The following is a 12,362-nucleotide window of genomic DNA, read 5'->3' on the forward strand; positions in this document are numbered from 1 at the left end:
GTATTTTTGCATGGGTTTCTTTGTTCTTAAATTCTTTAAATTTTTTATCCCCCCCTACTAGAGCTTCATGAGTTACTCTCAAAATTTCAGCCTTGTGGTCTGATTTGCCAAAGTGTGGGTGGGCGATAGAGCGGGAGGCATGTTTGATATTTGTGTAGCAGTGGTCTAGGATGTTTGGGCCTCTGGTGGAACAGGAGACATGTTGGTGGTAACTTGGTAGGACACCCTAGAGCTTGGCCTGATTGAAGTCCCCAGCCACGATGAACAAGGCCTCGAGATGTTTCGTCTCAAGGCTATTCGTGTATATTTCGTCCAGCGCGGTCTTCACATCTGCATGGGGTGGATGTAAACTGCTGTCAGGAAAACAGAGGTGAACTCCCGCGGAAGGTAGTAGGGGCATTTCAGCATCAGGTATTCTAGGTCCGAGGAGCAGAAACTCGCCAGAGTTGCTACGTCTAGGCACCAGGATGTGTTGATTAGAAGGCCAATTGCTTTCCGTGGATTGACCTTCGAGAAGGCTGCTCTGACATCTGCGATGGTGACCTCGGACCTCGTCCGAAGCTGCGACTAGATCCAAGACTTCCTAACCCACAGACCACAATCAGTTAGGATAGATACCTCCTCCATGATCATCCTCAACACCGGTGCACCACAAGCCCCTTATTATACTCCTTACGCACCAATGACTGTGTGGCCACCTTCTTCCATTGGGAAAAAGATACAAATCGTAACAACCGACTGAAGAACAACTTCTTCCATGCTGCTTTTGAATGGGCCTACCTCGCAATAAGTTGATCTTTCTCTAAGGAATTAAGAGTTATGGTGAGTGGGTGGGTAAATGGAGTTGAGTCCACGAAAAGATTAGCCATGATCTTATTGAATGGCGGAGCAGGCTCGAGGGGTCAGATGGCCGACTCCTGCTCCTAGTTCTTATGTTCTTATATTCTCTACACCCTAGCTATGACTGTAACACTACATTCTGCACTCTCTCCTTTCCTCCTCTATGAACGGTATGCTTTGTCTGTATAGCGCGCAAGAAACAATACTTTTCACTGTATACTAATACATGTGACAATAATAAATCAAATCAAATCAATCAAATCAAGATGTGCAGGTTAGATTGGTTGGTCATGTTAAATTGCCCCTTAGTGTCAGGGGGATTAGCAAGGTAAATCTGTGGGGTTACAGGGATAGATAGGGCCTAAGTGGGATTATTGTTGGTGCAGGCTCGATGGGCCAAATGGCCTCCTTCTGCATTGTATGATTCTACATGGGAAAAAACAAGAGAGAGGAGGTGGCACCCACATCTGGTTAGACCAACTGGAATGGCACGCTGTTGAAAAATTCCCATTTCCTACAGTGCTGAGGAATTCTCATTTAGTTACCCCCTCACAACTGATTCAGCAAGTTGTGGGTTTAAGTCCCTGTCCAGACTGGAGAAAAAAAATCCGTGTGGACACTCCAGGTCTGCACTGCTGAAGGTGCCATCTTTGACATGAGACATTAAACCCAAACCCCATCTGTTCATAGAATCCCTACAGTGCAGAAGGAAGCCATTTTGCCCATGAAGTCTGCACCAACAACAATCCCTCCCAGGCACTATCCCCACACCCCACATATTTATCATAGCAATTCCACCTAACCCGCACATCTTTGGAGTGTGGGAGGAAACTGGAGCACCGGGAGGGAACCCACGCAGATACAGGGAGAACGTGCAAACTCCATACAGACAGTGACTCAAAGCTGGGAATTGAACCCAGGTCCTTGGAGCTGTGAGGCAGCAGCACTAACCACTGTGCCACCGCTGTTGTTTCAGATGAAGGTGAAAGATCGAATCACTCTATTTTGAAGGAGAGTGGGGGAGTTGTACCCTGTGCCCTGGCCAAGATTTATCTTTCAATCAACATTACGCAAACATTACATGGCCTTATCACATTATTTGTGGGAGCTTGTGTGGGCTGTTGTATTTCCCACATTGTAAGAATGGGCATGCATCATTGACCGGAATACACTTTTGGATGTTGTCATAAGTGCTGTATAAATGTAAATCTTTCCCTCTTCCATATGGAGTGCACTTTAGCTGCAGTAAACAGTAATTTTAGTGCATTTTCTACTCATTTCAGTAATTGATTTCTTAAACTGAAGTTTGCTGGAGAAAGCTCAATTGCAGGATTCTATCCAATTAGCGAAACAAAATGCGAGTTGTATTTACTGTGGAGCCCGGAATGTTCCATTTGTAGTAGATTTTCCATAAAATGTTAAATTAAAAAATAATCAAAACCAATAAATATAATGCAACCAGCTTAACATCTGTCATTTTCTCCTACATCATTTATGTTTTCATGCACTTAAAATCCTTTTGTGCTATTAAGAGTGTTTGTGCAGGTCTATCGTGCATCTCTGCTGAAATAGGTTCACAATGCTGTAGTCTTATTTCCCAATTACTGCTCTTGATTTTAAATGCACACAGTTTTCACGGCACTAACTCATTCACCTTTAGTCTAGTTTAAGCTTAAGTTTCTTCATTTGTGTCACAAGAAAGCATACATTAACACTGCAATGAAGTTACTGTGAAAATCCCCCAGTTGCCTGTTCTGGTACACTTAGTGAGAATTTAGCATGGCCAATGCACCTAACAAGCACGTCCTTTGGACTATGGGAGGAAACCGGAGCACCCGGAGGAAGCCCAAGCAGACATGGGGAGAATGTGCAGACTCCACACAGACAGTGACCCAAACTGGAAATCGAATCCGGGTCCCTGGCACGGTGAGGCAGCAGAACTGTGCCACCGTGCCACGCCAGTCTACTGAGTATTTAAATAGATTTTTCAGAAGTCTAAAGGTAAATGGTTAGAGTTAATGGAGTCTCTCATTCTGGCGAACATTTCTCTGTTGCCCGTGGAAGCTCCAGTATACCCTGCAGGGGAACTCAAACCTCGGAAAGGTGAAATCAACACAGAAGATGTTGGAAATACTCAGCAGGTCAGGCAGCATCTGTGGAGATAGAAACAGAGGGTTAACTTTTTAGGTCGGTGATCTTTCATCAGAACTTGGGAAAAGTTACAGAGGTAACAGGCTTTGAGCAAGGTGTGGGTGGGACAAGGACAAAAGAAAGGTCTGTGATAGGGTGAGAGACAGGAGAGATTGAATGACAGAAGAGTTAAAGGGCGTGATTTTCCAGTCCTTCCCGCCAGCGGGAACTTCCAGTCCTGCTGAAGTCAACAGAGATTTTAACTTCTCGCTGCATCCACCACAGGGCCTCCCCCCCCCCCCCCCCCCACCTCCCCCCACCCCTCTCCCCCCTCCTTCCCCCCTCCTCCCCCACCCCTCTCCCCCTCCTCCCCCCCTCCTCCCCCCTCCCCCTCTCCTCCCCCTCTCCTCCCCCCCTCTCCTCCCCCCTCCTCCCCCCCTCCTCCCCCCTCTCCTCCCCCCCACCTCCCCCCCTCCCCCTCAGCGGAGATGGGTAATCCCAGCCTTAGTCTCAGAGGGCCAAAGGAAATGGTGATGGGACAAGAAACAAAGAAACAAAAGATACACCTGGAGTAGGTGTGCGCTGTCTGACTCTAACTCTCCACTTCCCTTTCTTGGCTTCTCTGTCTCAAATTCATTAGAAGCCTACAGCTACTTCGACTATACTTTCTTACACCCCAGATCCCACCCCAGGGTTTCATTCCATCCTTCCAGTTTCTCATCTCCATCACATCAGTTCCGATGAACAACTGCACCTCATTGTTTCTGATGTCTTGTTTTTTTCCTTAACCAAAACTCCCCCCAACACTGCAATTTAGATGCATCTCCACTATATAGTTCCCCACATTTCTTATTCCCTTTCCCCTCCCTCCCAGAATCACAATTGGGTCCTCACCTTCCACACACACACCACCCCCTGCAGATCATTTCCTGCCATTTCTACCACCCCCAGCATGATGCCACTGCCAGGGGTGGGACTGGGTAAGATACTCTTTCGGAGAGTTGGTGCAGACCTGATGGGCCGAATGGCCTCTTTCTGCACTGTAAGGATTCTATGGTTAACCTGAAACATTAACTCTGTTTCTCTCTCCACGGATGTGGTCTGACCTGCTGTATCCAACATTTTCCCTTTTTGTGTGGCACGGTAGCACAGTGATTAGCACTGCTGCCTCACAGCGCCAAGGACACGGGTTCAATTCCAGGTTGGGTGACTGTCTGTGTGGAGTTTGCACGTTCTCCCCGTGTCTGCGTGGGTTTCCTCCGGGTGCTCCGGTTTCCTCCCACATTTTGAAAGACGTGCTGATTAGGTACATTGACCCGAACAGGCGCCGGAGTGTGGCGACTAGGGGAATTTCACCGTAACTTCAATGCAGTGTTAATGTAAGCCTTACTTGTGACTAATAAATAAACTTTGACTTTGTTTCATATTTCCAGCATTCACAGCACTCTGCTTTTTGATTCCAGTCAATGGGCCCTGATTGGAAGACTCAGTCTGCTGCTCCCATGAGATTCGAATGAAGCCTGTGCTGCAGCTTTAATAACACAATCCCAAACATCATTTAAAAACAAGGGTTCCAATTCTCCATTCAAACTGTCCAAAGATGTGTGGGTTAGGTTGGTTGGCTATGCTAGACTGCCCCTTAGTGTCAGGGGCTTAGAAGGGTAAAGAAGTGGGGTTAAAAGTAAATTACTGCCGATGCTGGAATCTGAAACCCAAAAGAGAAAATGCTGGAAAATCTCAGCAGGTCTGGCAGCATCTGTAAGGAGAGAAAAGAGCTGACGTTTCGAGTCTGGTGACCCTTTGTCAAAACTGTGGGGTTACAGGGATAGAGCCTGGGAGGGATTGTGGTTGATGCAGACTTGATGGGCCAAATGGCCTCCTTCTGCACTGTAGGGATTTTATGATTCAATGATTCTGTTCCCAAATGATTAGTTCCCAGTTATTGTTCAATGATAACTACAGCCCCAAGTTTACATCCAAACAGGTGGAGTAAAATTTACCATACCTATTATTAAAAAATATTAAAGTTAAAATGTATTTATTAGTCAAAAGTAAGGCTTACATTAACACTGCAATGGCGTTACTGTGAAATTCCCCAAGTCACCACACTCTGGCGCCTGTTCGGGTCAATGCACCCTAACCATTAATATTAATGCATGTTTCTCAGAGCCTTTTGAGCATTCTTCGTAATTTACAAATTCTGTTGACATTTTCTATCACACACAGCTTTATGTAACAGTTCCTGGATATTTTGAACACTATTATTCCACAGTAGAGAAATACAACTAGTCGCAGCATTCTTGGAACATGTTTTCATTTCACTTCTTTCGTTCCTCAGGAAGAAGGGTTTAACGTATCAGATTCTGCTGGGAACAGAAATCTGTCAGGAAACATTTTTTTAAAAAACACTTTGTGTAAGGAAGCAGTATTAACATCTCCACATGCATTTCCACTCAGTGCTGAGAAAAATGTTTCTTTTCCACAGATTTTTGCATTTTGTACTGAGGGTGTATTTTTTAATATATATATACAATGGAAGTTAGCCCAGTAATAACACAGAGAATGAGTTCAAAACCCACAGGGAGAGATGAAAATTTGAATTCAGTTCAAGAAAAAAACTTTGGAAATAAAAAGTTGTTTTCTGTAAGAGTGACTATGAAGCTGCCAGATTGTGGATCACTGATGTTCTTCAGGGAAGTAAACCTGGTCGTCCAGGCCTGGCTGGCCTGTGTGTGACTCCAGTCCCAAGATCAATGTGATTACCCATTACTGCCCTCTGAGGTGACCAAGCAAGTCACTCAGTTGTATCAAATCAGCAGCTCAAGAGGGCAGCCCAACAGCATGTAGCTGATACAAAGATAGGTGGAGGGACAGGTAGTATTGAGGGGGCAGTGAGGCTGCAGAAGGACATGAACAGGTTAGGAGAGCGGGCAAAGAAGTGGCAAATGCAATACAACATGGGAAAGTGTGAGGTTGTGCACTTTGGTCGGGAGAATAGAGGCGTAGACTATTTTCTAAATGGGGAAAGAATTTAGATCAAAATGCAAAGGGACTTGGGAGTCTTAGTTCAGGATCCTCTTAAGGTTAACTTGCAGGTTGAGTTGGCAGTTAGGAAAGCAAATGCAATGTTAGCATTCATTTCAAGAGGATTAAAATACAAAAGCAGGGATGTACTTCTGAGGCTGTATAAGGTTCTGGTCAGACCCCATTTGGAATATTGTGAGCAGTTTTGGGCCCCGTATCTAAGGAAGGATGTGCTGGCCTTGGAAAGGGTCCAGAGGAGGTTGACAAGAATGATCCCAGGAATGAAAAGCTTGATGTATGAGGAGTGTTTGAGGACTCTGGGTCTGTATTGATGCAGTTTAGAAGGATGAGGGGGGATCGCATTGAAACTTACAGAATATTGAAAGATGAGGTAAACCACAAGGTGAAGACTTAAAGCAATGGGTCCATCTCACCCAAAACTCATTTTGCTGCTAGTTTGAAAAGATTCTGAATGTACAAAAACTCTTATCCATTATTAACAGTTAACAAGCTCATGTCTCTGTACCCCAACCGTGAATAGGCAAGTGAAATTGTACCAGTAATGAATAAAACAGAAAATTCTGGAAATACTCAGCAAGTAAATCAGCTAGCATCTGTGCAGAATGAGTTAACAATGGCTCTGCTTCTCTCTCCACAGATGCTGTCAGATGCATGAGCATTTCCAACATTTTCTGTTTTTATTTCAGATTTCCAGTATCCACATCATTTTATTTTTGTGATGTACTAAACTGGGTCAGTGTGACACTAGTGTATCTTTAAGAATGTTTTTAAAAATCATGTTCTCAGAGTTAAGCAGCTTTGGGTTTTTTCATTGTTGCCGGGACATCTGCCAGAAGTCCTTTTATTGCTGCTTCAATGGTTTAAATGGAGTTTTGTTTATTTTTACTCTGGGATCTTTTATGATCTTGCATTGTGAGAGGGTAGATTGATTGACAAGTCAAAGCCAGGTGGTTCCTCCCCAGAAAAATCTAAGGATTCATTTACAGTTTTAGTTTAGAAAGGATGTGGACATCAGACTGAAGAGCAATGTTTCTCTCTCCCTGGTATTGGAAACTCTGCTGGCGAGCTGGAAGTAAGGCTTTTTGGCTTCTTGAAGTGAAAAAAAATCTGCTGTTGGTCGTTGGCTTGCCGCGAGTCTTTCTCTCTCTCCCTGGTGTTTTGGGAAGCTGTTCTGACCTCCAGCTGGTCTGGGTATATATCAAGAGGACTGCTGGGAAGTCAGAGTTTCAATTCTCCACCCAAAGGACTAAGTTCCAGCATCACATGAGCATTTGTGTTTTCTGTGCTAAACTTGTGGCAGGGGTTTTGTATAGGGAAGTTTGTTTGACTGGAACATTTCATATACTTGTTAAGGGTATACTTTGACAAGGTCCCTCATGGCAGACTGGTGCAGAAGGGGAAATCGCATCGGATCAGAGATGAGCTGGCAAGGTGGATACAGAACTGGCTCGGTCATAGAAGACAGAGAGTAGCAGTGGAAGGGTGCATTTCTGAATGGTTGAGGGGTGTGACAAGTGGCGTTCCTCAGGGATCAGTGCTGGGATCTTTGCTGTTTGTAATATATATAAATGATTTGGAAGAAAATGTAACTGGTTTGATTAGAAGTTTGTGGACGACAGAAAGGTTGATAGATTTGCAGATAGCGATGAGAACCATCAGAGGATACAGCAGGATATAGATCGGTTGGAGTTACCAGGATGCTGCCTGGTTTGGAGGGTAGGTCTTATGAGGAAAGGTTGAGGGAGCTAGGGCTGTTCTCTCTGGAGCGGAGGAGGCTGAGGGGAGACTTAATAGAGGTTTATAAAATGATGAAGGGGATAGATAGAGTGAACGTTCAAAGACTACTTCCTCGGGTGGATGGAGCTATTACAAGGGGGCATAACTATAGGGTTCGTGGTGGGAGATATAGGAAGGATATCAGAGGTAGGTTCTTTACGCAGAGAGTGGTTGGGGTGTGGAATGGACTGCCTGCAGTGATAGTGGAGTCAGACACTTTAGGAACATTTAAGCGGTTATTGGATAGGCACCTGGAGCACACCAGGATGATAGGGAGTGGGATAGCTTGATCTTGGTTTCAGATAAAGCTCGGCACAACATCGTGGGCCGAAGGGCCTGTTCTGTGCTGTACTGTTCTATGAGACTTGGGCAGCGAGATGGCAGTTGGAGTTTAATCCGGACAAATGTGAGGTGATTTTGGAAGGTCTGATGCAGATAGGAAATATACAGTAAATGGCAGAACCCTTAAGAGTATTGATTGGCAGAAGGATCTGGGTGTACAGGTACACAGGTCATTGCAAGTGGCAACGCAGGTGGAGAAGGTAGTCAAGGTGACATATGGCGTGCTTGCCTTCATCGGCCGGGGCACTGAGTTTAAAAATTGGCAAGTCATGTTGTAGCTTTATAGAACCTTAGCACTTGGAATATAGTGTTCAATTCTGGCCTCCACACTACCAGAAGGATGTGGAGATTTTGGAGAAGGTGCAGAAAAGATTTACCAGGATGTTGCCTGGTATGGAGGGCATCAGCTATGAGGAGATGTTGGAGAAACTTAGTTTGTTCTCACTGGAACGACGGAGGTTCAGGGGCGACTTGATAGAAGTCTACAAAATTATGAGGGGCATGGACAGAGTGGATAGTCAGAAGCTTTTTCCTCGGGTGGAAAAGTCAATACTAGCTGGCATAGGTTTAAGATGTGAGGGGCAAGGTTTAAAGGCAAGTTTTTTACACAGAGAGTAGTGGGTGCCTGGAACTCGCTGCCGGGGGAGGTAGTGGAATCAGATACGATAGTGACTTTTAAGGGGCGTCTTGACAAATACATGAATAGGATGGGAATAGAGGGATATGGTCACCAGAAGGGTAGGGGGTTTTAGTTAAATGGGGTAGCATGGTCAGTGCAGGCTTGGAGGGCCAAAGGACCTGTTCCTGTGCTGTAATTTTCTTTGTTCTTTGGTTGTACAATATCATGATTTTTTTGTTGTTTGTAATTGGTAAAAATTGTTGCTAATTTTCTTACGATACATGTTAACCGTATTCTTAAATAAACTTTGTTTGATAAAAGCTCCCTAGTGGATCAATTGAATCAAATCTGAAGTGAAGCCTCTCATGAACACCCGAGCCAAAAACAAATTGCAAAACTTATGATCCAAGCGAGTTTCATAAAACACTTTGGAGTTTCTGACCTGAATTATAACATCAGCTACATTTTAACCTTCAAAGGTTCTCGAGTAAAATCCATCCTTGCATCTGTTACACCTTTCTCCACACAGGAAGGTTATTTTGCTTGGTTTACGGCTGTGAGCTTTCATACTGGTACAGTATTTAAAATTCAAACAATGCTAAACTCCCAACTCTCTGTTAATCTCGTGTACAAGTGTATCTCCGATGGAAACAGATAACCTCTTTAATAACTGAGCAATGTACAGTGCAGTGAAGAATAATAGTGTCCAAAAACTCTATCTGGTATTGAATTTAAAATTGTGTAGACTGCTAAAATAAAATGCTTGCCAGTGAAGCGCATGTTCTGCTTCAGCGAGTGACACTTAAATGGCAATTATGTGATCGGACAACATAGAGTCATAGAGGTTTACAGCATGGAAACAGACCCATCAGCCCAACTTGTCCATGCCGCCCTTTTTTTAAAAAACCCCTAAACTAATCCCAATTGCCCGCATTTGGCCCATATCCCTCTGTACCCATCTTACCCATGTAACCTATCTAAATGCTTTTTAAAAGACAAAATTGTACCCGCCTCTACTACTACCTCTGGCAGCTTGTTCCAGACACTCACCACCCTTTGTGTGAAAGAATTGCCCCTCTGGACACTTTTATATCTCTCCCCTCTCACCTTAAACCTAAGCCTCTAGTTTTAGACTCCCCTACCTTTGGGAAAAGATATTGACTATCGAGCTGATCTGTGTCCCTCAAACATGCATAAGATTGAAACAGCAGAGGGCTCACTGTCACAATGTGCCAGTCCAACTAATTTGATTATGGATGACAGAGTAGCCACTGTACCTGTTAAAGCACTAGTGTGATGCAGAACCATATCAGACTCCCCCTTAATCAGTTTCCCAAATCTACATAATTGTAAAAGAGGAAGACTGATCTTTAATGGATCTTTCTCAGCCATATTCACAATCAACTTTCAGTAGTGTGCAAACAGCTCCAAGACGCAATTAATTTTTAATTTGCAAGTCTGGTGTGAATACCAACAGTATGTTACAAATAATACAATCAAGATATTCAACCCAAAGTATCTAATGAGTGCGAAATATTAAATATGATGAGCATACTTGGAGAGGAAGTACTGAAGGGATTGACATCCTTGAAGGTGGATATATCACCACGGCCAGATGGATTGTGTCCCAGGCTGTTGAAGGAAGCTGGGGAGGGAATAACTAATCCTTAGACCATAAGAGCATAAGATATAGGAGCAGAATTAGGCCATTTGGCCCATCGAGTCTGCTCCGCCATTTAATCATGGCTGATATGATTCTCATCCCCTTTCTCCTGCCTTCTCCCCGTAATCCTCTGAGGATCATTTTTCAATCCTCACTAAGGTTTAAAGTCTTTCTTTATTTATTAGTCACAAGCAGGCTTACATTAACACTGCAATTAAGTTACTGTGAAAATCCCCTAGTCGCCACACTCCGGCGCCTGTTCGGGTACACTGAGGGAGAATTTAGCATGGTCAATGCATTTAACCAGCACGTCTTTTGGACTGTGGGAGGAAACTGGAGCACCCAGAGGAAACCCATGCACACACAGGGAGAACGTGCACATAGTGACCCAAGCCGGGAATCGAACCCAGGTACCTAGCGCTGTGAGGCAGCCGTGCTAACCACTGTGCCACCCTACAAGTTGGATCCAAAATTGGCTCAGTGACAGGAGACAAAGGGTAAAGGTCAATGGGTTTTTTAGCCAATGGAAGAGTTTCCAGTGATGTTTCACAGGGATCGGTGCTGGAGCCATTGCTGCTTGTTATATTTATGAATGATTTAGACTCAAATGTGAGTAGCATGATTGGGAAATGAGAAGACGACACAAAATTTGGCCATATAGTTGCTAAAGACCAGGATGACCATTGACTCCAGAATGATATCACTGCTTTGGCTGAGTGGGCAGAGAAGTGGAAATGGAATTCAATCCAGACAATTGTGAGGTAAAGCAAGGGAATACTCAATAAACAAGAATATTGAGAGGGAATGAGGAAGTGACACACCTTGGAATACATTCCACAGGTCCTTGAAAGTGGTAAGACAGGTGGATAAGGTGGTAAAGAAGGTTTATGGAGTGCTTTCCTTTATTGGACGAGGTATTGAATGTACAAGGCGGGATGTAAGATGGAACTGTATAAAATGCTGGTCAGGTCACAGTTGGAGTTTTGTGTGTAGTTCTGGTCACCACATTACAGGGAGGACATAATTGCTCTGGAGGAGGTGCGGAGGATATTTACAAGAGTGTTGCCAGGGCTTGAAAATTGCAGCTGTGAGGAGAGATTAGATAGGCTATGGTTGTTTTGCTAAGAACAGAGGAGACTAAGGGGTGACCTAATTGAAATATACAAAATTATGAGGGACATAGACAGGCAAGACGTATTTCCCTTAGCTGAGTGGTCAATTACCAGGAGGCATAGATTTAAGGTGATTGGTAGAAGGATTAGAGGGGACATGAGGAAAGATCTTTTCACCTAAAGGGGGGTGGGCATCTAGATCTCACTGCCCAGATTGGTGAAGCTGAAAACCTCAACCCATTCAACAGCTATCTGGATCTGTATCTGAAGTATTATAACCTGCAGGGCTACGGATCGAGTGCTGGAAAATGGGATTAAAATGAGCAGCTGGTTTCTTTTTTGGCCAGTGCAGACATGATGGGCTGAATGGCCTCTTTCCGTACCATGACTTTTCTATGAGTCTATGGTTAATGAAAGTCCACTCTTTTTATTACCGATAACTCTCCATTTGGAAACAGGTACCGCTCTACGTCATCACATCCCAGTCTCCACTTTTTTAATGTTTATTTATTAGTGTCACAAGTAGGCTTACCTTAACACTGCAATGAAGCTATTGTGACAATCCCCTAGTTGCCACACTCCGGCGCCTGTTCGGGTACACTGAGGGAGAATTTAGCACGGCCAATGCATCTAACCAGCACGTCTTTCAGACTGTGGGAGGAAACCGGAGCACCCGGAGGAAATCCACGCAGACACGGGGAGAACGTGCAGACTCCGTACAGTCACCCAAGCCGGGAATCGAACCCAGGTCCCTGGTGCTGTGAGGCAGCAGTGATAACCACTGTGCCACCGTGTTTGAAATAGATAATTGAGTGGCAGACCAGATTGCAGCACT

The sequence above is a fragment of the Mustelus asterias genome, chromosome 21 (assembly GCF_964213995.1).
Source record: "Mustelus asterias chromosome 21, sMusAst1.hap1.1, whole genome shotgun sequence".
Lineage (NCBI taxonomy): Eukaryota > Metazoa > Chordata > Chondrichthyes > Carcharhiniformes > Triakidae > Mustelus > Mustelus asterias.